General features: G+C 48.6%; 1 protein-coding gene across 2 annotated transcripts in view; it reads left to right on the top strand.

Moving 5' to 3' along the window:
• Positions 1 to 3,215: 3,215 nt before the first annotated feature.
• The window catches only part of GPR132 (G protein-coupled receptor 132), a 30,648-nt gene continuing 10,985 nt past the window's right edge, over positions 3,216 to 22,878 (top strand). The window contains exon 1 of one of the 2 annotated variants that reach the window (XM_063946525.1): positions 3,216 to 3,480. The gene's annotated coding sequence lies outside the window, so the exon portion shown is untranslated. Of the gene's footprint in view, positions 3,481 to 19,535; positions 19,598 to 22,878 lie in introns of those variants that run through there. The other variant, XM_063946526.1, reaches the window with a different exon arrangement.

Raw genomic sequence — 22,878 nt, forward strand, 5'->3', positions numbered from 1 at the left:
GGTTGAGTATAGGCCGGAAGGACCCTTTGGGTTTCAGGACTAGAAACAGGGTTGAATAATATCCCCAGCCACTCTGGGACAGAGGAACCGGCACTACCACTCCTGTGTCCAGGAGGGATCGCACAACCAGGTGTAGAGCTTGCGCTTTCAACGGATCTGAAGGAATAACCGTCGTGCAGAACTGGCGAGGGGGACATCTCTCGAAAGAGACAGTGCACCCCTGAGAGACAATTTCCCGCATCCAGGCATCTGAAGTGGTCCTTAACCAGACCTGGGCGAATTGCAGAAGTCGGCCTCCCACCCTGGGATCTCCCAGGGGGAGGCCCGGCCCGTCATGCAGCAGGCTTGTCTTGTTCAAAAGCAGGCTGATGGGCAACCCAAGATTGTTTAGGTTTGGGCTTAGTGGTTTTGGAAGCATGAGCCTGTCTCGGGTACGCCTGACCCTTTGCTTTCCCTGGATGTTGAAAGGAACGAAAAGTGGTATTCCTATCGTTCGATGCAGAAGGATTAGTACTTGGGAGAAACGCAGTCTTAGCAGTCGCCAAGTCAGTCACAATCTTGTTCAGATCCGCCCCAAATAGGATGTCTCCCTTAAAAGGGAGCACCTCCAAGGTCTTTTTGGAGTCCAGGTCTACCTTCCAGGACCTCAATCACATAATTCGGCGAGCCAGTATAGACGTAGTAGATGCCTTGGCGCCATTCATACCTGCCTCAGAGGACGCCTCCTAAATGTAGTGGGTGGCGGTGGTAATATGAGACAGATATTGTCTGCCAGTGTCAGAAATATCCTGAGGTAGCTCTTCCTCTAATGCCTGAACCCATGCTTCAATTCCTTTTGCAGCCCAGGAGGCTGCTATAGTGGGCCTATGTACAGCACTGGTAAGGGAGTAAATAGACTTCAGGCATCCCTCCACACGCTTATCCGTTGGTTCCTTCAGTGAGGTGACAGTGGTGACAGGCAGAGTAGATGACACCTCAAGACGGGCAACATGAGAGTCCCCCGGCGGTGGATTTTCCCACTTGTTACTCAACTCTGCAGGGATAGGATAGCGAGCTAGCATCTTTTTAGACATGGAGAATTTCTTTCCTGGTCTTCTCCTAACGTATGTTGATTAAATGGTCAGAATGTAGTAAGACTACTTTAGTAACCTTCTGACATTTGAACTTATCAGGTTTCTTAGACGCAGTAGTGGGATCTACCTCATCATCAATTTGTAGAATCAGGTTATTAGCCTCCACTAGGTCATGAACATCAACCTGAGTTGTAGGTTTCTCGTCAGAAGCATCTGATTCAGTGTCTGACGGATCAGTATATTCCCCATCCTCATCAGAAGAATTATCTGAAATATTAGTGGATTGTGAGGAGCAAGTGGTCCGCTTAGATGACCCCAGAGGGACATGGGGTAGACTTTTGTCTCACCAAATATTAATTTAATTATTGTATCTGCTCTTTTCAGGGCTACCTAGAGCAACCCCCCCTGTTAAGTGACCTGCTCTGCAGGTACCAACTTACAAACTGAGCTCCAGTGTCCGGAGGCGGGGTTATAGAGGAGGCCATGCAATGCATCCTGGGAACAGTCAAAGCTTTAGCCTGTTGGTGCCTCAGGATCAAGATCCAACTCTACACCCAATGTATTCCCAGTGGAACACAGTGTACCCCGCTGCAGAAATATACAGTTATACCCCTTTCAGACCGCCAGCAACAAACCGGGTTATTGCATGGGGCCAGTTGAAATAACCTGGGTCGAGCCGGTATTTCAACTTAGGTAGCGAGTAGGGTTGTAAACGTGTTCAACCCGGCTTACGGCGCGGTGTGAACAGGTAAGCCAGGTCAATGCGACCCGAGACCAGTTCTTACCATAGGAAGAGGAGGTGCTTGGGCATCATATCATCTCCAAGTGCAGCCTCCGCATACCTCAGCAGTGGTGTTACCAACCCCACATATTGCCGTGTTGGGCTGCCTGTCGTAAAGTCTGTGTACAAATCCCGGGTGCAACTAGGCAATACCTGTCTGAAAGCGGTATAAATGTAGAGTACGGAACTGGTTTGTTCTAAAGAGGAATTAGGTTAGAGGTTGATGTGACACTTTTACTGTTTACACAGTGGTGCATTTCCCTTTCAGTTGCGGTTTTAGAAAGTGCTAAAAGTGGGCATGAACCTTGAAATGAGCTGCGCACACAACTGTGTAAATGTGCACAAAAAGAGTTTGCTTTTTTGTGGTTTGTAACTGATGTTTGGTTGTTACCAGTTTAGATTGTTTTCTATATCACAACCACTTTAGACATGGAGCCTAATTCTGAGTTGATCGCAGCAGCAAATTTGTTAGCAGTTGGGCAAAACCATGTGCAGTGCAGGGGAGGGGGGGGGGGGGGGGCAGATGTAACATGTGCAGAGAGAGTTAGATTTGGGTGGGGTGTGTTCAAACTGAAATCTAAATTGCAGTGTAAAAATAAAGCAGCCAATATTTACCCTGCACAGAAACAAAATAACCCACCCAAATCTAACTCTCTCTGCAAATGTTATATCTGCCCCACCTGCAGTGCACATGGTTTTGCCCAACTGCTAACAAAATTCCTGCTGTGATCAACTCAGAATTACCCCCTTGCACTGGTGTTTCTATAATGGGTGCAATGTGTGCGGTGCACACGGGCCCCTGAGTCCAGAGGGGGCCCCCACCGCACACACTGCCTTCCATTGTAAAATACTCACCCCTCCGAAGTCCAGCGCCGGCATCCGTAGCGCCGCTAGAACACAGTGAAAATGGCTCAGCGGCCATTTTCACGGCGTTCTGCGCATGCGCAGTAGAGAGATCTCAGGGAAAATGGCCGCCGCGCCATTTTCCCGGAGATCTGCGCATGCGCAGTAGAGTCTGAGCCCTCTAGTGCTCAGATTCTACGGCGCTCCGGGCAGAGAGGAAGGGGCCCAACGGAGGAGGCTGAACACGGGCCTCCTCCTCTCTTAAAACGCCCCTGCCCCCTTGGTTCAAGAGCAGTGGGAGTGGCTATAGCTCTGTTTGCTTGGAAGGTGGCTAAACAGTCACATTTACTTTATATGAGATAATGTATCACTGTTATGACTCTCAAGTGAGAATACAGCAATCAGCGGCCACCAGCGTTGTCATGAAAAAAAAACAAAAACTATATTTAGTGTGAGAATGTTCCTTCTAGCAACACATAAAAAAACGTTAATAGTTTTCATTCTTTTCACTTAGATAACATTATTGTTGGCAGTACTGCTAACAATACAAAAGAAAAGTCAAGCGACAGAGCCTAGAGATGAAAATACGCCTTCAGAGTTCCCTAAATGACAGACTGGAAAAAACTATTCACCCTCAATTGTGATTCTACCAACCACTCAATACGTCTTCTCTTGCTGAGGGACTTCCTGTTATGTTAACGTCTTTCAGAACTGAAGAACTATGCTTTAAATCTGCAGAGAGAATAGAGCCAAAAGAAGACTGGAAATGGTTTGCGCCAAAAGGTACAGTATATATATATATATATATTTTATATTTTATATAGTGCTTGTCTTATAATGTTCCTGCTGGTGAGATTATTTGGGGGCACACTGCACCTGACACTCTTTGATCAATATATACTAACCACTTGAGTTGAGGAGGGCTATTCAAAATAGACAGCTGGTATACTATATGTATAGTATAAAGTATACCTACTGTACATGCAAACAGTACACTTACAGCAGCTATATGATTATTGTGGTACTGTTACAGATATAAAGTTGAAAGATAAATGCTATGGCATAAAAAGATTAGAATCTGAAATTTTATTTTATGTTATTCTCCAATCCAAAATCTAGCATAATGTTTTGGTGCAATACATAAATATATTAGGATTACATTTTGTTATTATTATTATTATTTGCTATTTTACAGTGTATTTGTATTTTTTTATATTTGCTTATTTATTTATTTAGTTATTTATTGTTTATATGCAATTAGGTTTTAGAGGATTTGTTACTGTTTTATATTTTTTTCTTCAGCAATATTGACTAGAGCATTGCAGTTTGGGTGTGGTACAGAAGTTAGACATTATAAAGATAGACAGTCATTAGGTTTACACCACAGGGTCGACAGCTATAAGGTCAACAGGGTCAAAATGTCGACAGGCAAAAGGTCGACAGGTCCAAAAGGTCAACAGGGTCAAAAAGTTAGACAGGTTTTTTTGTGTTATTTTGTGTTTTTAAACAGTTTTTACCCAAATTTGTTGAACTGCGTTCCCTTTGAGGGCTCGCGTCACTCGCCACGTGCTCAATGGCTTGATCCACTCCGCTTCGCTCGCCACAAGGTTCTTAGGTTACTAAAAGTAATAGTTTGTGACATGGATAGTAAACGAGTCAAAAGCTGTAAAAGCATGAAAACCCCCTAAAAAAAAATGTGTCAACCCTGTTGACCTTTTAACTGTCGATCTTTTACCCTGTCAACCTTTTAACTGTCGACCTTTGACCCTGTTGACCTTTTGACAGTTGACCTTTTGACCCTGTCGACCTTTGAAACGTCTATCAACCACCTACCTTGCAGTTTGTGGCAGTTTATAAAAGAAATCTGCGAGTATAGATGTGTATGGATTACATACTATTTACCGGCGGGCGGGATGCCGGCTATCAAGATACCGACAGCGGCATCCCACCCACTAGAATGCCAGCAGCGGGGCTAATGCAAAGTGCACAGGTTCTAGTCTCACTCTGGTAACAGGGGGTAATTCAGATCTGATCGCTGGGCTGCTAATTTTGCTGTCCTGCGATCAGATAGTCGCCGCCTCCAGGGGGAGTGTATATTCGCCGTGCAAGTGTGCGATCCCATGTGTACGCCGAGCTGCGAAAATCCACTGTGTGCAGTCTGTGCGCAGCCCAGGACTTACTCCTCCAGTGCAATGAAAACAGGATGCTTTTTTCCGACGCTCCCTGTAAACGGTCAGTTGCCTCCCACAAACGGCCTCCTCCTGTCAATCAATTTGCAAACGCCCGTGCAAATGGATTTTTCGCACCATCCCGTTGCTGACCGGCGATGCCCGTTGTTGTTGTCCGACACGCATGCGCATTGCGGTGCATACGCATGCGCAGTTAGGACCTGATTGCCTGCTGTGTGAAAATGCACAGCAGCGATCAGATCTGAATCCCCCCCATAGTCCCTGTGCACCAGGACGTCGGCTGTAGGGATTCTGGCGTCTGTATCCTGATCGCCAGGATCCCGACAGCCGGCAAATTGATTGCATCCCATGTGTATATATCCCAGATTGTACATATATTAAATGGGTTGCAGGGTAAAAAGAAACACATATGCACATGGGTATTTCACAGCAGAGGTGGGACATAACAGATTGCATGCCAGGGCCGGACTGGCCATCTAGCCCTTCTGGCATATGCCAGAAGGGTCGATGGCCAGGTGGGCTGGTCTGGTCCCTCAGAGAGCCGGGAAGGCCGCGTGCAGCCAAGAGCCGCCCCCACGGTCTCCATAGAAATGGGGGGGTGCCGTGTGTCCAAGCCCCTGGACTCGCAGCAAGCCACCCGCCCCCAGCAAGCATTGCCATGGTAACGGGGGCGTGCCACGTGTCCACGCTCCCATGACTCACGGCACGCCCCAGTACAACGTGACGACGCCCCCCCCCCCCCCCGTGACGAAAGCGCCAAAGTTGAAATGGAGGCCCAGTCCATCACTGTTGCATGCTGATATTACTGTCAAAACCATAAGGCAGACATTCGTGGGGACTATTTTCCTGAAGGTCTACACATGTGTAATAGACTCTAGCCACCATTGGCGTTTCTATAATGGTTGCAAGGGGGCCCACACTGCACACATTATACCCATGTTTTATGACTTACCTTTCCGGAGTCCCGAATCTGTGCTACAGCCACCGTAAAAAAATCAACGGCAAAATGGACTCGGGCCCCATCCTCTGTTAAAACAGGATCCAGTCAGGATCCCGACAGTCGGGATCTCGGCAGTCAGAATCCCAACCCCGAAATCCCAACACAATATAGAATGCCGACATCGGCATCCCGAATAGGATCTCCAGTCCGGCGCCGAAATCCCGACAGTCCGAATGAGAAGTCTGCACCAGACAGGTAAGGGTGGGGGGTTAGGTTTAGGCTGCGGGAAGGGGGAGTTAGGTTTAGGCGCCACCGGGGAGGGTTAGGGTTAGGCTGCAGGGAAGGAGGGTTAGGTAAAGGCTACAGAAAGGGAGGGTTAGGGGCCAGTATGGGAAGGTAAGTCTGCTAGCCACACTCTGCCCTGTGTATGCGCCGGTGTGAGAGGGCTGATCGCAGGACCCGTTCTGTACATGTGCAATGAAACATTAGAACATACATTCCAAGTGATACAGAACTTAAATAAGTATTTGGTAACACAATAACTGTATGGTATGAAATATGTATCACCCTTCCTTTAGCAAAATGTAGATGTCACTCACACCCGCTGGCGTATCTATAACGGGTGCAGTGTGTGTGGTGCGCACGAGCCCCCGAGTCCACCGCACACGCTGCACCCATTTTTTTAATACTCACCCCTCCGGAGTCCCGCGGCGATGTCACCGGCGCTGTTACAACCCCGTGAAAATGACACAGAGGCAGAGAGGAGGGAGCCCAAACGGAGGAGGCTGGACACGGACCTCCGCCTCTCTTAAAGCGACCCTGCTCACAGCATGTCCTCTTTGGAAAATAGGCAAAAGACTTATATTTATGATTAAAGTAATGAACATTCTGTTATCATAGAGGAAGTGGTATTTTCAACCCAATGAACTTACTATGCTTCAACGTTCTAATATTATTCTGCAGACTTATTGTCAGACTAATGACCACAGCGCTCTACACTTCTTGAATTATCAGCTATGGAATGGTAATTCCTCAATACACTTCAAATATACTCCTTTAAAGTCACATATGAACTGCTTATAAGAGAGCCCATAAATATTACTCCCCCCCCCATGGCCATTCTGCCGGTGGTGCACATGCTGTCCATCAATTCCTGGCATGACAACCTGAGTTCAGTGTATAGTCTTGGTAATTTTAATGGAATGATTTCTCTATGTAAAGTTCCCAGAGTATACTCCAATATTGGCACCAATTAATCCTTTAGTGGCTTTAAGTTCTGCAAGTTTAATCAGCCTAGCTTCTAAGCAGCCACTGCCTAGTTCTCTTTTTAGAAGGTTTCTTCCACTTTGCGCCCTTAGGATTAACCTCGGGGGATCAATATGAGATCCCGGCAGTCAGAAGATCGACATGGGATCCCGACAGCCGGGAGCGCAGCATGTCAACCCCCCCCCAGCTCACTGCGCTCGCCACGCTTCAGGCCTGGTGGTGACCTTCGGTTGACACAGGGTTCTATTCCCCCTCGGGTGGTGGTGTGGACCGCCTGTCGCGATTCCAGCGTCAGTATTCTGACGGCCCTGATCCCAACCGGCGGTCAATTGACTGCTTCCCAATATCAGCAGTAAGCAGACTTTAGACCATTGCTGCAAGTATTCTTGGCTATTGGATCTGACGTATATGCTTCCGTTTCAGTATTACAAACAGGTGGTCTTCAGTTTGCCGACTGTCGGGGTCCCGGTGCACAGTATACCGGCGCCGGAATCCCGACAGCCGGCATGCTGACACTGTTTCTCCCTCTTGGGGGTCCACGTTCCCCCTGGAGTGAGAATAGTGTGGCGCACGCAGCGCGCCACCGTGCCCGCAAGGTGCTCATTGGCGCTTGCTCCGCTGTCGGTATGCCGGCGGTCAGGATTCCGGCGCCGGTATGCTGTGCGCCGGGACCCCGACAGCCGGCATAGCATACTACACCCTTATGAACTGACAGGCTTGCTTCTAACTCTAATTATATTTGAAAAAAAGTACAGTATTCTGTGAGGTGCTCACAAAGTGGGGTCAAAATAACAAAAACAAGGTTCCCTGTGACCCTATTAAGGGTTTGTCCGGTTGGGGGACTTAAGTGGGCAGAATAGATCTGTAAGTTGAGAGATCAGTACATAAATATCTCTAACCAAAAACTGTAATGACTAGCCGTCCCTGGCTGCTCTGGTGTATTAGGGGTTAATATAACTAAAGCGCCTTGAGTCCTGTTGGAGAAGAGCGCTATATAAATAAAATTATTATTATAACTGTTCACCTTTAGTGTGGCAGCTCTTCAGCTGGACCCTGGTGTAGAGGCTGAGAGAAAGTGTTACCTTAGGGTGATAAATCAGCAGGAGTCCTGACTCCTCTCAGCCACTGGTGCTGCTCCTACAGTCTGCATTCTTGTGCTGCTTCACAGCTCAGTAGGCAGGATGGACACCAGTGACAAGCAGGGCTGATAACAGCAATCTTCCTTCAGTAGAAGCCGCTCTGGACTACTCCGGTCTTCACTATACAGTAGCAGTGGCGGATCTTGCCACGGGCAAGCAGGACTTTTGCCCGGGGCGCCGCCTTCCGGAGGGCGCCGGCGCCATCCGGAGGGCGCCGCACCATGGCAAGATCCTCCACTGTCAGTGTGCGCCCCAGCAGTGTCCCCCCGCTGTGCCCCCCCTCCCGCTGTGAGAAGGGAACCAGACGCTATGCGTCTGGTTTCCCTTCGTGGCGCTGGTCCTCCCCCGCTCTGAAGGGAATCAGACGCTAAGCGTCTAGTTTCCCTTCATGGAGAGGACCTTTGGTGTGCGGTGCGCGATGACGTCATCGCGCACCGCACAGCATTGTGGCATAGACGCTAGGGGTCATAATTGACCTCTAGCGCTTATGCTGTGCTATGGGAGAGACGTCATGACTGACGTCTCTCCCATAGATCCGAGGAGAAGAGCGGCGCCGGTCTGCAGGGTCTGGAAACAGGAGCGGGGTACAGTAAGTATACTTTTTTTTTCTTTCTTTTTTCCCCCAGTGGCGCTACAAATGGGGGGCGTGACTGACCACGCCCCCATGTTAAGCCACGCCCCTAACTTTTGCCCGGGGCGCCGCAAGGGCAAGAACCGGTCCTGTACAGGAGCCGCCATCCCCAAGTCCCTGCTGCTACCCTGCGCAGCTACCGGTCTCCTCCTTCAGTGGCAAACGCAGGATTTGCATGGGGGGGGTTTCCAGAACTGGGCGGAGCCAATCACGGGGGTGGGGACTGAGGTGACCCAGCATATGCTGGGTCTGTAAAACTGGTGTACATATATACACACACACACACACACACACACACACACACATATCTACACATATATATATATATACATACACACAGCATATTAAACATGCATATATATATATATGTGTGTGTACACACATACAGTATATATATATATATATATATATACATACACACACACGTATATATATATATATATATATATATATCATGTGTGTGTGTGTTTATATGTATGTATGTATATACATGTGTATATATGTATGCACATGGATATATTATTATTATTATTATTATTATTATTATTATTATTATTATCCTTTATTTATATGGCGCCACAAGGGTTCCGCAGCGCCCAATTACAGAGTACATGAATAATCAAACAGGAAAACAGCAACTTACAGTTGATGACCGTATAGGACAAGTACAGGGTAAATACACATAGTTACATCAGCAGATGACACTGGAATAAGTATCAGGTGGCCGAAGACTGCTGGAGTTGATGCAGTTGAAGATTATTAAAGTAAGAATGGATAAGCACATGAGGGAAATATATATATATGTACTATAATTAAAATAAACTTTTACAGGTTGAGTATCCCATATCCAAATATTCCGAAATACGGACTTTTTTTTAGTGAGAGTGAGATAGTGAAATCTTTGTTTTTTGATGGCTCAATGTACACAAACTTTGTTTAATACACAAAGTTATAAAAAATATTGTATTAAATGACCTTCAGGCTGTGTGTATAAGGGCCCTCATTCCGAGTTGATCGCTCGGTATTTTTCATCGCATCGCAGTGAAATTCCGCTTAGTACGCATGCGCAATATTCGCACTGCGACTGCGCCAAGTAATTTTACAATGGAGATAGTATTTTTACTCACGGCTTTTTCATCGCTCCGGCGATCGTAATGTGATTGACAGGAAATGGGTGTTACTGGGCGGAAACAGGCCGTTTTATGGGCGTGCGGGAAAAAACGCTACCGTTTCCGGAAAAAACGCAGGAGTGGCCGGGGAAACGGGGGAGTGTCTGGGCGAACGCTGGGTGTGTTTGTGACGTCAAAACAGGAACGACAAGCACTGAACTGATCGCACAGGCAGAGTAAGTCTGAAGCTACTCTGAAACTGCTAAGTAGTTAGTAATCGCAATATTGCGAATACATCGGTCGCAATTTTAAGAAGCTAAGATTCACTCCCAGTAGGCGGCGGCTTAGCGTGTGTAACTCTGCTAAAATCGCCTTGCGAGCGATCAACTCGGAATGAGGGCCAAGGTGTATATCTCCTATATAATAGCCCTATTCTGTGACCTTGTGATTCATTTGCTAACGCTGGGCGGAGTTACAACACTGGGCGGAGTTAGTCAAATGAGTCACAGAGATCTGGCCAAATCTACAGGAGACTAGGAGCAGAAGCAGATAGCATGGGCATTGGGCATGGCACAGGCAGGGGTGCATACCTCCCAGCTTAACGCAGGAGCTTTCTCCAGGCAGAAGGAGGGAAATACACTCGGCGAAAAGGGGGCGTGGCGTCACTGGCTTCACGGGAGGGCCCCGTTTTCGTCAGTGAGGGAGCATGCCCAGCGCTCTGTGAGCTGCTGGCATGCTCCCAGGGGGTTCACTACGGCTGGCCGGCGGTCGGGCTCCCGGCGACCAGCATCCCGGCGCCGGGAGCCCGACCGCCGGCTTACCGACAGCTTGGCGAGCGCAAATGAGCCCCTTGCGGGCTCGCTGCGCTCGCCACGCTACGGGCACGGTGGCGCGCTACGCGCGCCACACTATTTTATTCTCCCTCTATGGGGGTCGTGGACCCCCACGAGGGAAAATAATTGTCGGTATGCCGGCTGTCGGGCTCCCGGCGCCGGTATACTGAGCGCCGGGAGCCCGACCGCCGGCAAACAGAAGACCACCCCTCCCAGGGGCTGATTATGAGTCCGGGGGGCACAGGGCACTTGTGACAGGGGAGCCCTATCTCATTGCTGTGCCTGCTGTGGGTTGGGGGCGTGGCCTAATCGCGCCCGGGCGGCCACGCCCCCTTATGCAAATTTCTATTTTTAATTTTTTGATGGGATTTTGGCCCCTCAGCTAGGGCTAAATCCAGAGGAGGTGGTCGCTCCCCCCTACACACCCGCACAGGGAGAAGAAAGCAGGGAGACTGCTGCCTCCCTGCAACACCACAGACCTGCCAATACACAGCAGCGTGTGCTGACTGTAGCACAATGCTGCTGTTGCTGGCAGGACGGGGGGGCTTCTGAGCTGGAACAGAGCTACTCGAGCCAGGGGGCCCCCTAAAACTGTGGGGCCAACGGTACGTACCCCCCCCCCTTAATCCGGCTCTGCTGCTGGGACCCCCCCTTAATCCGTACCCCCTGATGCCCCCTCTCCCTCTGTCTCCACTATTCACCGCTGCACTGCTAAGCAGAACAGCGAGTACAGGAGCTTTCCAACTGACCCCCCCCCATCCCCACCACCACCGCGGGACACTGCGACCCGCGGGTGGGACAGCGGGACAGACCCCAAAAAATGGGACTGTCCCGCGAAAATCGGGACATTTGGGAGGTATGGGGGTGTGTGAGGGGTATGTCATACAGACAGACGGGCACCGGCTCACTGTGTGCTTGACCCCCCACATCGGCATACTCAGCATGGTCTCTTTGGTGCGGAGGAGCGTCACTTTCTGGCACACTCCACGCTTCTTAGCTGCAGTTTAGTGAAGCACCTGCCGCTGTGCAGGTTCCGTACTGCCTCTGTTATCTCCAGCCCCAGCAACCCCACCGCTAGCTGCAGCACTGCCACCCGCAGTGAGGTGCGCCCAGCTCCTTCACACACTTTAGCTGGCGGGTAGCGCTGCAGAAATCCGAGCTGCTTGCAGGCTCTGGCCCACTCTTCCCTCCAGCCACAGCGTCTCCTGGGAGCTAACCAGTCACTCCCAGTCTTCCCTTACCACAGTGCCCGGAAGCCGTGAGGTCCGTGCCACGTGCATGCTATGACCCCCTCCTCCCTCCAGCCGCAGCATCTCCTGGGGGCTCATTTCCAGTCTCACCTTACCACAGTGCCCGGCAGCTGCGCGAGGTCTGCGGTGTGTGACTGAGGAGTGGGGGAGGGATGCGGACGGGCAGAGGAAGCAGGAATCCAGCCTGAGAGAGTCAGCCATGCCAAGTCTCCAGCAGCAGCAGATCCCAACAGGTTGGAGTGGAACAGCAGCAGCCAGCAGCAGTGACTCCGGTAAGACACATCTGTCTGTCACCACTGTTTTGTCCCTAATACCAATCTCTCCCATGCCCTGTGTTCTGTCATGTCCCTGTCACCCCTGGCCTTGCCCTGCCACCCTTATCCTGGCCCTTTCACCCTTATCCTGGCCCTGTCACCCTTATCCTGTCCCTATCATTTCTGTCCTGGCCCCGTCACCCCTGTCCTGGCACCATCACCCCTGTTCTGACCCTGTCACCACTGTCCTGGCCCCGTCAACCCTGTTCTGACCCTGTCACCCCTGTCCTGGCCCTGTTACTGCATACCCTCCAACTACCTTTTATGGCATATACAGTACCCGCAGCGCCTCCAGACCTCTCCCCAATGCACCACACCTCCACACCTTCCCCTCCACCACATGCGGCACTCCACCCCTCCCCCACATGCTGTGCCTCCAGACCCCCTACACCACCCGTGGCTCCCACTCCTCCACCCCTTCACCACCCACAGCACCTCCAGGCCCCTTCCACCATTCACCCCCCTTATATGTCTCCCCCCACACCTGCCCCCCTCCACCCGCAGCATCTGCAGACACCCTCCTCCATCAGCGGTCCCCCCCTCACCCACCCCTCCCCCACCAATGGCACCCCCGCACCTGCCCCTCCACCACCTGCAGCACCTCCGGACCTCCTTTCCCATCCGCCGCAACACCCGTACCTGCCCCTACCCTACCCATGGTGCCTGCGGTCCCCTACCCCACCCCCGGCACTCCCGTCCCGTCCCATCCCACAGCACCTTCGGAACCCTTCATCCATCCACAACATCCCCACACCTGCCCCTCTCCCACCCGTGGCACCCCTGCCCCTCCCCCACCTTCAGTACCTCCGGACCCCTCCCCCATCTGCATCCCCCACTCCTCTGCCCCTCCCCCACGCGCAGCACCTCCCGAACCTTCCCCATCCGGGCCCCACCCCCACTTCTGCCTCCCCTCCACCCGCAGCATCTACAGACACCATCCGCAGTCCCCCCCCCGCACCCGCTACATTCTGTACATCGTGCCCTGCAGGTGCTGTTCACGCCGTCGCAAGGGGCTGCGCCTCCTTCACCATCGCACGCCCTTTCATTGTGCAATATTTAACCACTAACAAAGGAATGCAGGTAATACTCCATATAATACAAATATTGAACCCCAGAAAGGCATGCAAGGGTTAAGGGGGCGTAGCCCCTTGCGACGGTGTGAAGAGCGCCCGTAGGGCGCGATGAAGCACCTAGTGAAACATAAATGAATTGTGTGAATGTAGACACACTTTGTTTAATGCACAAAGTTACAAAAAATATTGGCTAAAATGACCTTCAGGCTGTGTGTATAAGGTGTGTATGTAACATAAATGCATTCTGTGCTTAGATTTAGGTCCCAACACCATGATATCTCATTATGGTATGCAATTATTCCAAAATACGGAAAAATCCCATATCCAAAATACCTATGGTCCCAAGCATTTTGGATAAGGGATACTCAACCTGTATTACTCTTACAAGTGCCACCAGGAAGACAGCAGGCTGCAGAGGACGCTAGACAGCCATTAATAATACTCATGCAGCTAAAAAAAAAAAAAAAAAAATTTTTTTTTTTTTTAGTGGAGGGGGGGTTTCTGGGTGCTCGGAAACCCCCCCTGGGTGCGCCACTGTCCTTCATACACCCTGGCTGCCACCTCAGACTGCTCATTCACCAGCAAGCCATTGAGTCTGCTTTGGTAAGCTCCACTCTGGCAGCAGCATTAGTCAGTTTCCCTCCTGACTTCTTTTGTCAGCTGGCTGCTTCATGCTGCTGTACTGCTTCACACAGGGAACCACACTGCTCACCGGTTCCCCCTGGCTGCTGCTGTTAATCTCCCTCACTTCCAGTCACCGGGAACACCGCCACACACTGCAGATAATAGCACTGCTTCACCTCTTGCTCTCCATCCTCCTAAGATGGCCGCTGGTCCCAGAACCCAACTGTAACTGCCCCAGCACACGCTGGCTCTCTCTATCTGGGACCCACTCGCCTCTTTGTGACTGATCAGTGTCCCCATGCCAGGTGTAGCACTCAGGGCACAGCTAACCCTTTCCCTGCTGCAAGTTTAATAGTGTCCAGCCAGGGATGCAGTTAGCAGAGGAAGGGGCACAAAGGTCCCACTACAATTTGTGGCAGCTTCAGTGCGTTGCCACATATTGCAAAACCACCTCAATATGCTATTTTGGGGAATGGAGGATGGTCAAGCTTTTCACATCACATTGGTAGATAGACTGCAGCAAGTGCAGTGCCGCAATGCTTGGCTAAGGCTACTTTTTACTCCCATCGCATCCAACAAAGTTTTGTACAGGAATAATGTGTCACTGCAGATGCACTTTATGGTTGTAGCAGGGAGAAACAACAGTGGTCTGTCATTGAAGATATTACAAGATATATTCAAATGAGTGGGTAGATCTCCCTATGGGGCATTTATTTGAGGATAGTGAGGTTTCAAACATTGGGGCAGATGTATTACCTGGAGAAGGCATAAGAAAGTGATAAACCAGTGATATGTGCAAGCAGGGGCGGATTGGGAACAAAAAGCGGCCCTGGAAAAATTTGTACTAGTGGCCCCACATGGGCAGCACCAGAGGTGTAAGGTCTAGCCATGGGCCATGGCAGCAGCACCCTCCCCCCAAGACTTTCCAGATAGTGGGCTTGTCCAGCATCAAGGGGGAAGTTAAGAAGAAAATTAAATATTATGAGCACATTATATGATACACCTTCAGAATTTAGGAAACTATATAATTCTTTAGAAAGATATTTTATTGCTTATTACACCAACCGTATCCCAATCACTATTCACTCAATCTTATATGTCAGCCAAGCAGGCAGACAGAGCATACACTAGATCATCTGCAATCACAGGCTAAGTGGCAAAGTCATTTTCATATATGCAAATTATTTTGCATCTTATTCATTATGTCTATAAAAAGGACCACATGTCCTCAAACAAAACAGGCCCCACAGGTGCATCGGCCCACCGGGAATCTTCCCTGTAAACCCTATGGCCAATCCGCCTCTGTGTGCAAGGTGATAAATGAATCAGCCAATCACCTCCAATATGTAAATTAACAGTTAGGAGCTGATTGGCTGGTGCATTTATCACCTTGCACATATCACTGGTTTATCACTTCCTTATGTCTTCTCCAGGTTAATACATCTGCCCCATTATTTTGGGGTCGTGGCCCCTTCGTCAGATGTTCAGTGATTCCAGTAGAGAGCTTACGCCTTACACTAACTGATCATACATTGCTAAAACCTTGGTTAAACAGTGCACAAAGTAGAAATATTAAGACAGAACTCTGAACTTAAGAGTCACTTAAGAAAGTATAGGGGTGAATTCATTTAGTGTCGGATCCTCTCCGACGGAGAGGATCTGACACTTTAGTATTGAATTTATGGGCATTTCCGACAGGTTTGGTCCATTTTCGACAATGACGATCTGACTTTTTTAAAATTAGATCGACATTGTCGAAAACAGGCCAAAATCCTGTTGAAAAAGCCAGCAAATCGAACAGAATACGTGGATCCGCGGCTAATCCGCCGATCCATGTGTATTCCGACAAGTCGGAAAAACAGTAAATTACTTGAATAGGTCGAATCCAGATTCGACCTAAAAAGTCAGAAAAAGACGTTTTTTCCGACTTTTCGGCTAAATTGATGGGTTCAAAATGTTTATTTCTTTGAAGAATAATTTTATGAGCGTTCCAAATAGTTTGCCGAATATCCATTTTAACTTCTATTTTAAACCAATTTTCATCAAGTATTTTGTATCCATTTTTATGTGTCCACCGCTGCGTACTTAGACAAACTACTTTCTAGTAATTTAATAAGATGCATTATCACAAATATAGATTGTAAGCTCTCAAGAGCAGGGCCTTCTTCTTTCATGTGCCTTTCCTTCTCTTACTTAAGCACTCTTACACGCCATACTCCCTTTGATGGCACCTAACCCCTGGTTTTCTGTACTTGTATTATATTGTCTTCAACTGTAAGTGTTGTTTTGCTTATTTGTTTATATACTCTGTAATGGGCGCTGCGGATCCCTTGTGGCGCCATATAAATAAAGGATAATAATAATAATAATAATAATAATAATAATAATTAGTGCATGTCACAAAATAGTTGACTTTGTAATGAGTAGAAGATGGGTGTATGTTAAGTCGACTCTAGTGTATTTTATGTGGACTGAAACAAAAGAAAAAAGCAATGATTGGGTGAAGCTTGTGAAAAATAAATAGCATTTAAAATAGCGGATTACTGAGACTGTATGAATTTGAAAGGTTGGAATGTTGCCAAACCCAACTCTCTTCCGTTCTGACAAATAAGACAATGGCAGAAATTTAGCCTCAGTTTTCTGTTTCAGACAGGTCTGTTACACATACTGTGACAAAGAGCAAAAATGTGACAGGGAAAAGAAAACTCAAAATCCACTCGGGCACCTGTTTATGACACAGACTTGCAAAGTTGGGTTCATTGGAAATTGTCTGCAGTTTGACGCTGATTCTTATGGTCTTTGGCATGCAGATTCCAAATATAACCAACACGTTTCTCTATCATGCAAAGTGAATGCACAAATATGGGAAATATTAACCCGTATTTTAGTTGAAACGTACAGTATTATAAAAAAAGATATAAAATAGTTCTATGCATGTTTACAAGTCCTTATAGTGCCTTTTCGTGTTCCCATCAAAGCTCCTTTTGGTACTTTTTCTCTTGTAGACAGCTAGTGGCTCTTCTCTGTGCCGCATCCAACAGTAGCTCGCAATCATTGATGTTCCACCTACCTGGTGTCTGCGTACCATCTTCTTGATATCTTGAAGACATCTTACCCCCTGCTCTTTACTTACAGCATCAAGATTTTTGGGGAAATAGTCTAAATGAGAAATCTGGAAGTACACCTTTAAATTAATCGGACAACCCCAATAGTCACCCCCACCCCTCCCCCTATTACACCTCTTTCATCTTACAATGCTCCTTTAAAACTTGATCAAATGATAGTGGGGGTCATTCCGACCCGTTCGCACGCAGTGGTTCTTCGCTGTGGTGTGAACGGGTCGGAACTGCGGCTGCGCATCATTGCGTCGCTGGGCAACGACGCCAAGACCGAAGAAAGCGGCCGAAAAAAGCGAGCGCAGGCGCGATCGCAAGAAGATTGACAGCGGGAAGGAGGATCGTGGCGTCTACTCACTGTTTCCCGGGCGTGGTACGGTGAACGCAGGCGTGTCCAGGCTTTTGGAGGGCGGATGTCTGACGTCACAGCCGGGACCTTCATCGCTGGATCCGTCGCACAGGGTAAGTAGCTGCAGGGCTGGTCTTGTTCTGCACAAATCTTTTTTAGCATAGCAGGGCTGCACAAGCGATCGCAGCCCTGCTATGCTAAAATACACTCCCCCATAGGCGGCGTCTAGTTGATCGCACAAGCAGCAAAAAGTTGCTACATGCGATCAACTCGGAATGACCCCCAGTATACATTTTGTTTTGTCAAAGCACCGTAATGACACTTTTGTTTTAAAGCTTAATACAGTGATTATGGAAATACTGAAAACTGAACATACTGAAAACAAATAATTTGAGTTTGCAGAAAAATGGAACGCAATGAAACTGTTTTAGTATGTTTTCTGAAAGTAGCACCCGAACCCTATAAAAATCAGCTATTTGCTTTCAGACAATTTTCCCATTGCAGTCCTGCTATTATTCCCGTAGGTCAGAAACTTTGATCGGGATTCAACTGGTAGATGGAGCCATATTCTTCTTATTGATAGATAAACCTCTTCCAGTATTTTCAAGTACAGTATATAATATTTATATACAAAATTAAACTTGGATATTTAAATGATGACACTTTTGGAGGGAGTTCTGTCAAACATTGTAAAGAGTGGAGCTGTTGCCCATAGCAACATAGTTGCTAATTGCTAAACCAGTGAGGTGGTTTATTGAGAGCAGGGCCGGATTAAGGGCCACATGGGCCTGGAGCTGAAAATATTCAAGGGCCTATTGTGAGAAATGGGGGAGGTGTGATTAGTGCTATATGGGTGTGGCCAGAGCCATGTGGGCGTGTACAACCCTACACTATCATCTCCAATGTCTCCCTAAATATGTAAAAATATAAAAAAAGCATAATTTTTTGAGAAAAACAAAATGCAATCTTAATTGTTATGATTTATGACTGACCATGTGACCAGCAGATGGCTAGTGATCATGTTGCTATGATGATGGGCCTATTTTTATGTGGTGGCCTGGAGCTGGAGCTCCATCCGCCCCATTGTTAATCTGGCCCTGATTGAGAGCAGTTTGTAATACAGCTGCACTTGCAGTTATATGTACTGGGCATGAAGCGGAGCTTGTGTGGCACAGGGCTGTATACAGATGACTACATCTGCATAGAAATTGTATATGTTGATGTTCAATGGTGCTTTTTAGGCATTTATGTTTACTTTAATCCGCTAAATTATTCACCTGTATTTTCCCCTTGGACAACATCACCTCTCCATAGGTAACTATATGGCACCCCACCAAAAAAACCTTCTCCCCTTGTACATTTACTGTGGAGTGCCTTATTTATATTTATACTGTGTGTATATATATATATATATATATATATATGCAACTGATCTACTGTAATAGTATATATAGATATAAATGCATAAAATGCCCTGTATGTTATGCCTCTTATACATTGGTGACAGTGGGGTATGACGTCAGCCATCCTGTGGCCACAACATGCATTGTATTAACCTGGAGAAGGCATAAGGAAATGATAAACCAGTGATAAGCGCAAGGTGATAAAGGCACCAGCCAATCAGCTCCAATATGTAAATTAACAGTTAGGATCTGATTGGCTGGTGCCTTTATCACCTTGCACATATCACTGGTTTATCACTTCCTTATGCCTTCTCCAGGTTAATACATCTGCCCCTAAGCACCCAGTGAAGCCAGCATGTGTTGAGAATGTGGCACCCCATCATAGCTGCCACGAGCTGTAGTGTGACTTTTGTGCCCCTTCCCCTGCTGAGTGCATCCCAGACTGGACACTATTAAACTTGCAGCAGGGATAGGGCTACCTGTGCCTTGAGTGCTGTGTCTGGCATAGGGACATTGACCAATAAGCAATAGGTATATTGATCCCAGAGAGAGAGAGGGTAAGAGCTTTGGCAGTGGTAGTTGCAGCCATCTTCAGAGACAGTTGGCAGTCGGGCAGCAGCCATCTTGGACTCAGAGCAGCAACTTGGAGCAGAGGCAGCTGCTGGTGTGTGACAGGAGTGCTGTACAGCTTATGTAAAGCCAGTTTTGATTCCCGTGACTCGAGATCATCATTGTAGCAGCCAATCAGTAATACCAGCCTCCTGTGGTGATCCCACTGCTTCCAATGGTGCTGGCTGACAGGCATCTGACAGAGCAGAACAGTGATGGGCTCTACTGACTGTGTAGCTGGAAACTAGGCCATGCAGCCTACCCTCCCTTTTGAAGGGGTGGTCTTCAGTATGCCGCCGGCCGGGATCCCGGCGACCAGCATACCGGCGCCAGGATTCTGACCGCCGGCATGCCGACACATATTCTCCCTCTTGGGGGTCCACGACCCCCCTGGAGGGAGGATAAATAGCATGGCGCCTGTAGCACGCCACCGAGCCCGCAGCGAGCCCGCAAGGGGCTCGTTAGCGCTCGCCCAGCTGTCGGTATGCTGCCGGTCGGGATCCCAGCACCGGTATGTTGGCCCCCAGGATCCTGGCCACTCATACTAAACCCCTTTTGAAGGCCAGCCCTGGAGGTAGCCCTGCTTTGGAGTAAAAAACGGTGGGAGGAGCAGAGACAGTGTCTTGCTGCAGCTGCAGGCAGAGGTCAGCTTATGATGGTTAATTGAGGCCAACCTAACCCTTGTAACACAGGTCGGTAATACTGCTGCACTAGCCACACATCACACATCCATGTCTCCTCATGGACAAAAGACAGTTCAGCTGCTTACATTAGCCCTCATTCCGAGTTGTTCGCTAGCTGCTAATTTTAGCAGAATTGCTAATAGGCTAAAATCCGTCAGTTCTGCGCATGCGTATGCATCTCAGAGCGCACGCGCTAAGCAAATTTACACAAAACTATGCTATTTTACTCACAGGCGAACGAAGCTTTTCAATCGCTCTGCTGATTGACAGAAAGTGGGAGTTTCTGGGCGGAAACTTGCCGTTTTCAGGGAGTGTGCTAAAAAACGCAGGCGTGCCAGGTAAAAACGCAGGAGTGTCTGGAGAAACGGAGGAGTGGCTGTTCGGACGCTGGGCGTGTTTGTGACGTCAAACCAGGAGCTAAACGGACTGAGGTGATCGCAATCTAGGAGTAGGTCTGGAGCTACTCAGAAACTGCAAGGAAATGGCTTTCGTTAGCAATTCTGCTAATATTAGCAGAATTGCTAATCTTTGGTTAGCAATTGCTAATCTTTCGTTAGCAATTCTGCTATGCTAAAATACACTCCCAGAGGGCGGCGGCTTTGTGTTTGCATTTCTGCTAAAAGTAGCTAGCGAGCGAACAACTCGGAATGAGGGCCATTGTATCTTAGCTCAAATGCTACAGGCAAGCAGAATTTTGGAACATAAAGCTGCATAAGTACTTTATAAATGCAATTCCAATCAGCAGCTAGTTCTATCCAGGGACACCATTAATTGACTACAGTTGTTAATCTGCAGTTAAAGGAGCATCAGCATTGCAGGGAGCATAGTGATACAGTCAGGGTTGTTTCTAGCCAATTTGGCTCCTAGTGCGAGATTTAAAAATGCGCCCCACCCCCACCCCCTTGACATAACAAAAAAATGCGCCACCCCCCCCATAGATATAAAAAGTAAAAGGTATGCGCGCGCCGACGGCGCTCCCGGTAAAGGGGTCGTGACCTCGATAAAATGGGCATGGCCTCGGTAAATGGGCGTGGCCTCGTCTGAAAAGACTACCTTAGACCCCAGTTTTTGACCTTGCACCGACAGATCACGGCGAGCACAGGAAAAAAATAAAAAATATATATTATGCCATACACCACAATGCCCTTGATACATTAAGGCCCTCATTCCGAGTTGTTCGCTCGCTAACTGCTTTTAGCAGCATTGCACACGCTAAGCCGCCGCCTACTGGGAGTGTATCTTAGCTTAGCAGAATTGCGAACGAAAGATTCGCATAATTGCGAATAGAAATTTCTTAGCAGTTTCTGATTAGCTCGGGACTTACTCTGCCACTGCGATCAGTTCAGTCAGTTTTGTTCCTGGTTTGACGTCACAAACACACCCAGCGTTCACCCAGATACTACTCCGTTTCTCCAGCCACTCCCGCGTTTTTCCCAGAAACTGCAGCGTTTTTCCGCACACACCCATAAAACGGCCAGTTTCCGCCCAGAAACACCCACTTCCTGTCAATCACACTCTGATCACCAGAACGATGAAAAATCCTCGTTATGCCGTGAGTAAAATACCTAACTTTTGAGTAAAATAACTGAGCGCATGCGCTCTGCGAACCTTGCGCATGCGCAGTAAGCGACCAATCGCAATATAGTGAAACTCGGCAACGAGCGAACAACTCGGAATGACCCCCTAAATCCCCATTTCACCCATTACGGCAGGCAAGAGTCCCCATTTTCCACAATACGGCAGGCAAGAGTCTCCATTTTGCACATTACGGCAGGCAAGTGTTCTCATTTTCCACATTACGGCAGGCAAGAGTCACCATTTTACACATTACGGCAGGCAAGTGTCCTCATTTTCCACAATACGGCAGGCAAGTGTCTCCATTTTGCACATTACGGCAGGCAAGAGTCCCCATTTCTCTAACGTCCTAAGTGGATGCTGGGGACTCCGTCAGGACCATGGGGAATAGCGGCTCCGCAGGAGACAGGGCACAAAAGTAAAAGCTTTAGGATCAGGTGGTGTGTACTGGCTCCTCCCCCTATGACCCTCCTCCAAGCCTCAGTTAGGTTTTTGTGCCCGTCCGAGCAGGGTGCAATCTAGGTGGCTCTCTTAAGGAGCTGCTTAGAAAAAGTTTTTAGGTTTCTTATTTTCAGTGAGTCCTGCTGGCAACAGGCTCACTGCATCGAGGGACTTAGGGGAGAGAAGTTCAACTCACCTGCGTGCAGGATGGATTGGCTTCTTAGGCTACTGGACACCATTAGCTCCAGAGGGAGTCGGAACACAGGTCTCACCCTGGGGTTCGTCCCGGAGCCGCGCCGCCGACCCCCCTTGCAGATGCTGAAGATTGAAGGTCCAGAAACAGGCGGCAGAAGGCTTTTCAGTCTTCATGAAGGTAGCGCACAGCACTGCAGCTGTGCGCCATTGTTGTCACACACTTCACACCAACGGTCACGGAGGGTGCAGGGCGTTGCTGGGGGCGCCCTGGGCAGCAATGTATAATACCTTTTATGGCTAAAAATACATCACATATAGCCCCTGGAGGCTATATGGATGTATTTAACCCCTGCCAGGTCTCAGAAAAACGGGAGAAGAAGCCCGCCGAAAAGGGGGCGGGGCCTATTCTCCTCAGCACACGGCGCCATTTTCCTGCTCAGCT

This window comes from Pseudophryne corroboree, chromosome 12 (genome assembly GCF_028390025.1).
Source record: "Pseudophryne corroboree isolate aPseCor3 chromosome 12, aPseCor3.hap2, whole genome shotgun sequence".
NCBI classification, from domain to species: domain Eukaryota; kingdom Metazoa; phylum Chordata; class Amphibia; order Anura; family Myobatrachidae; genus Pseudophryne; species Pseudophryne corroboree.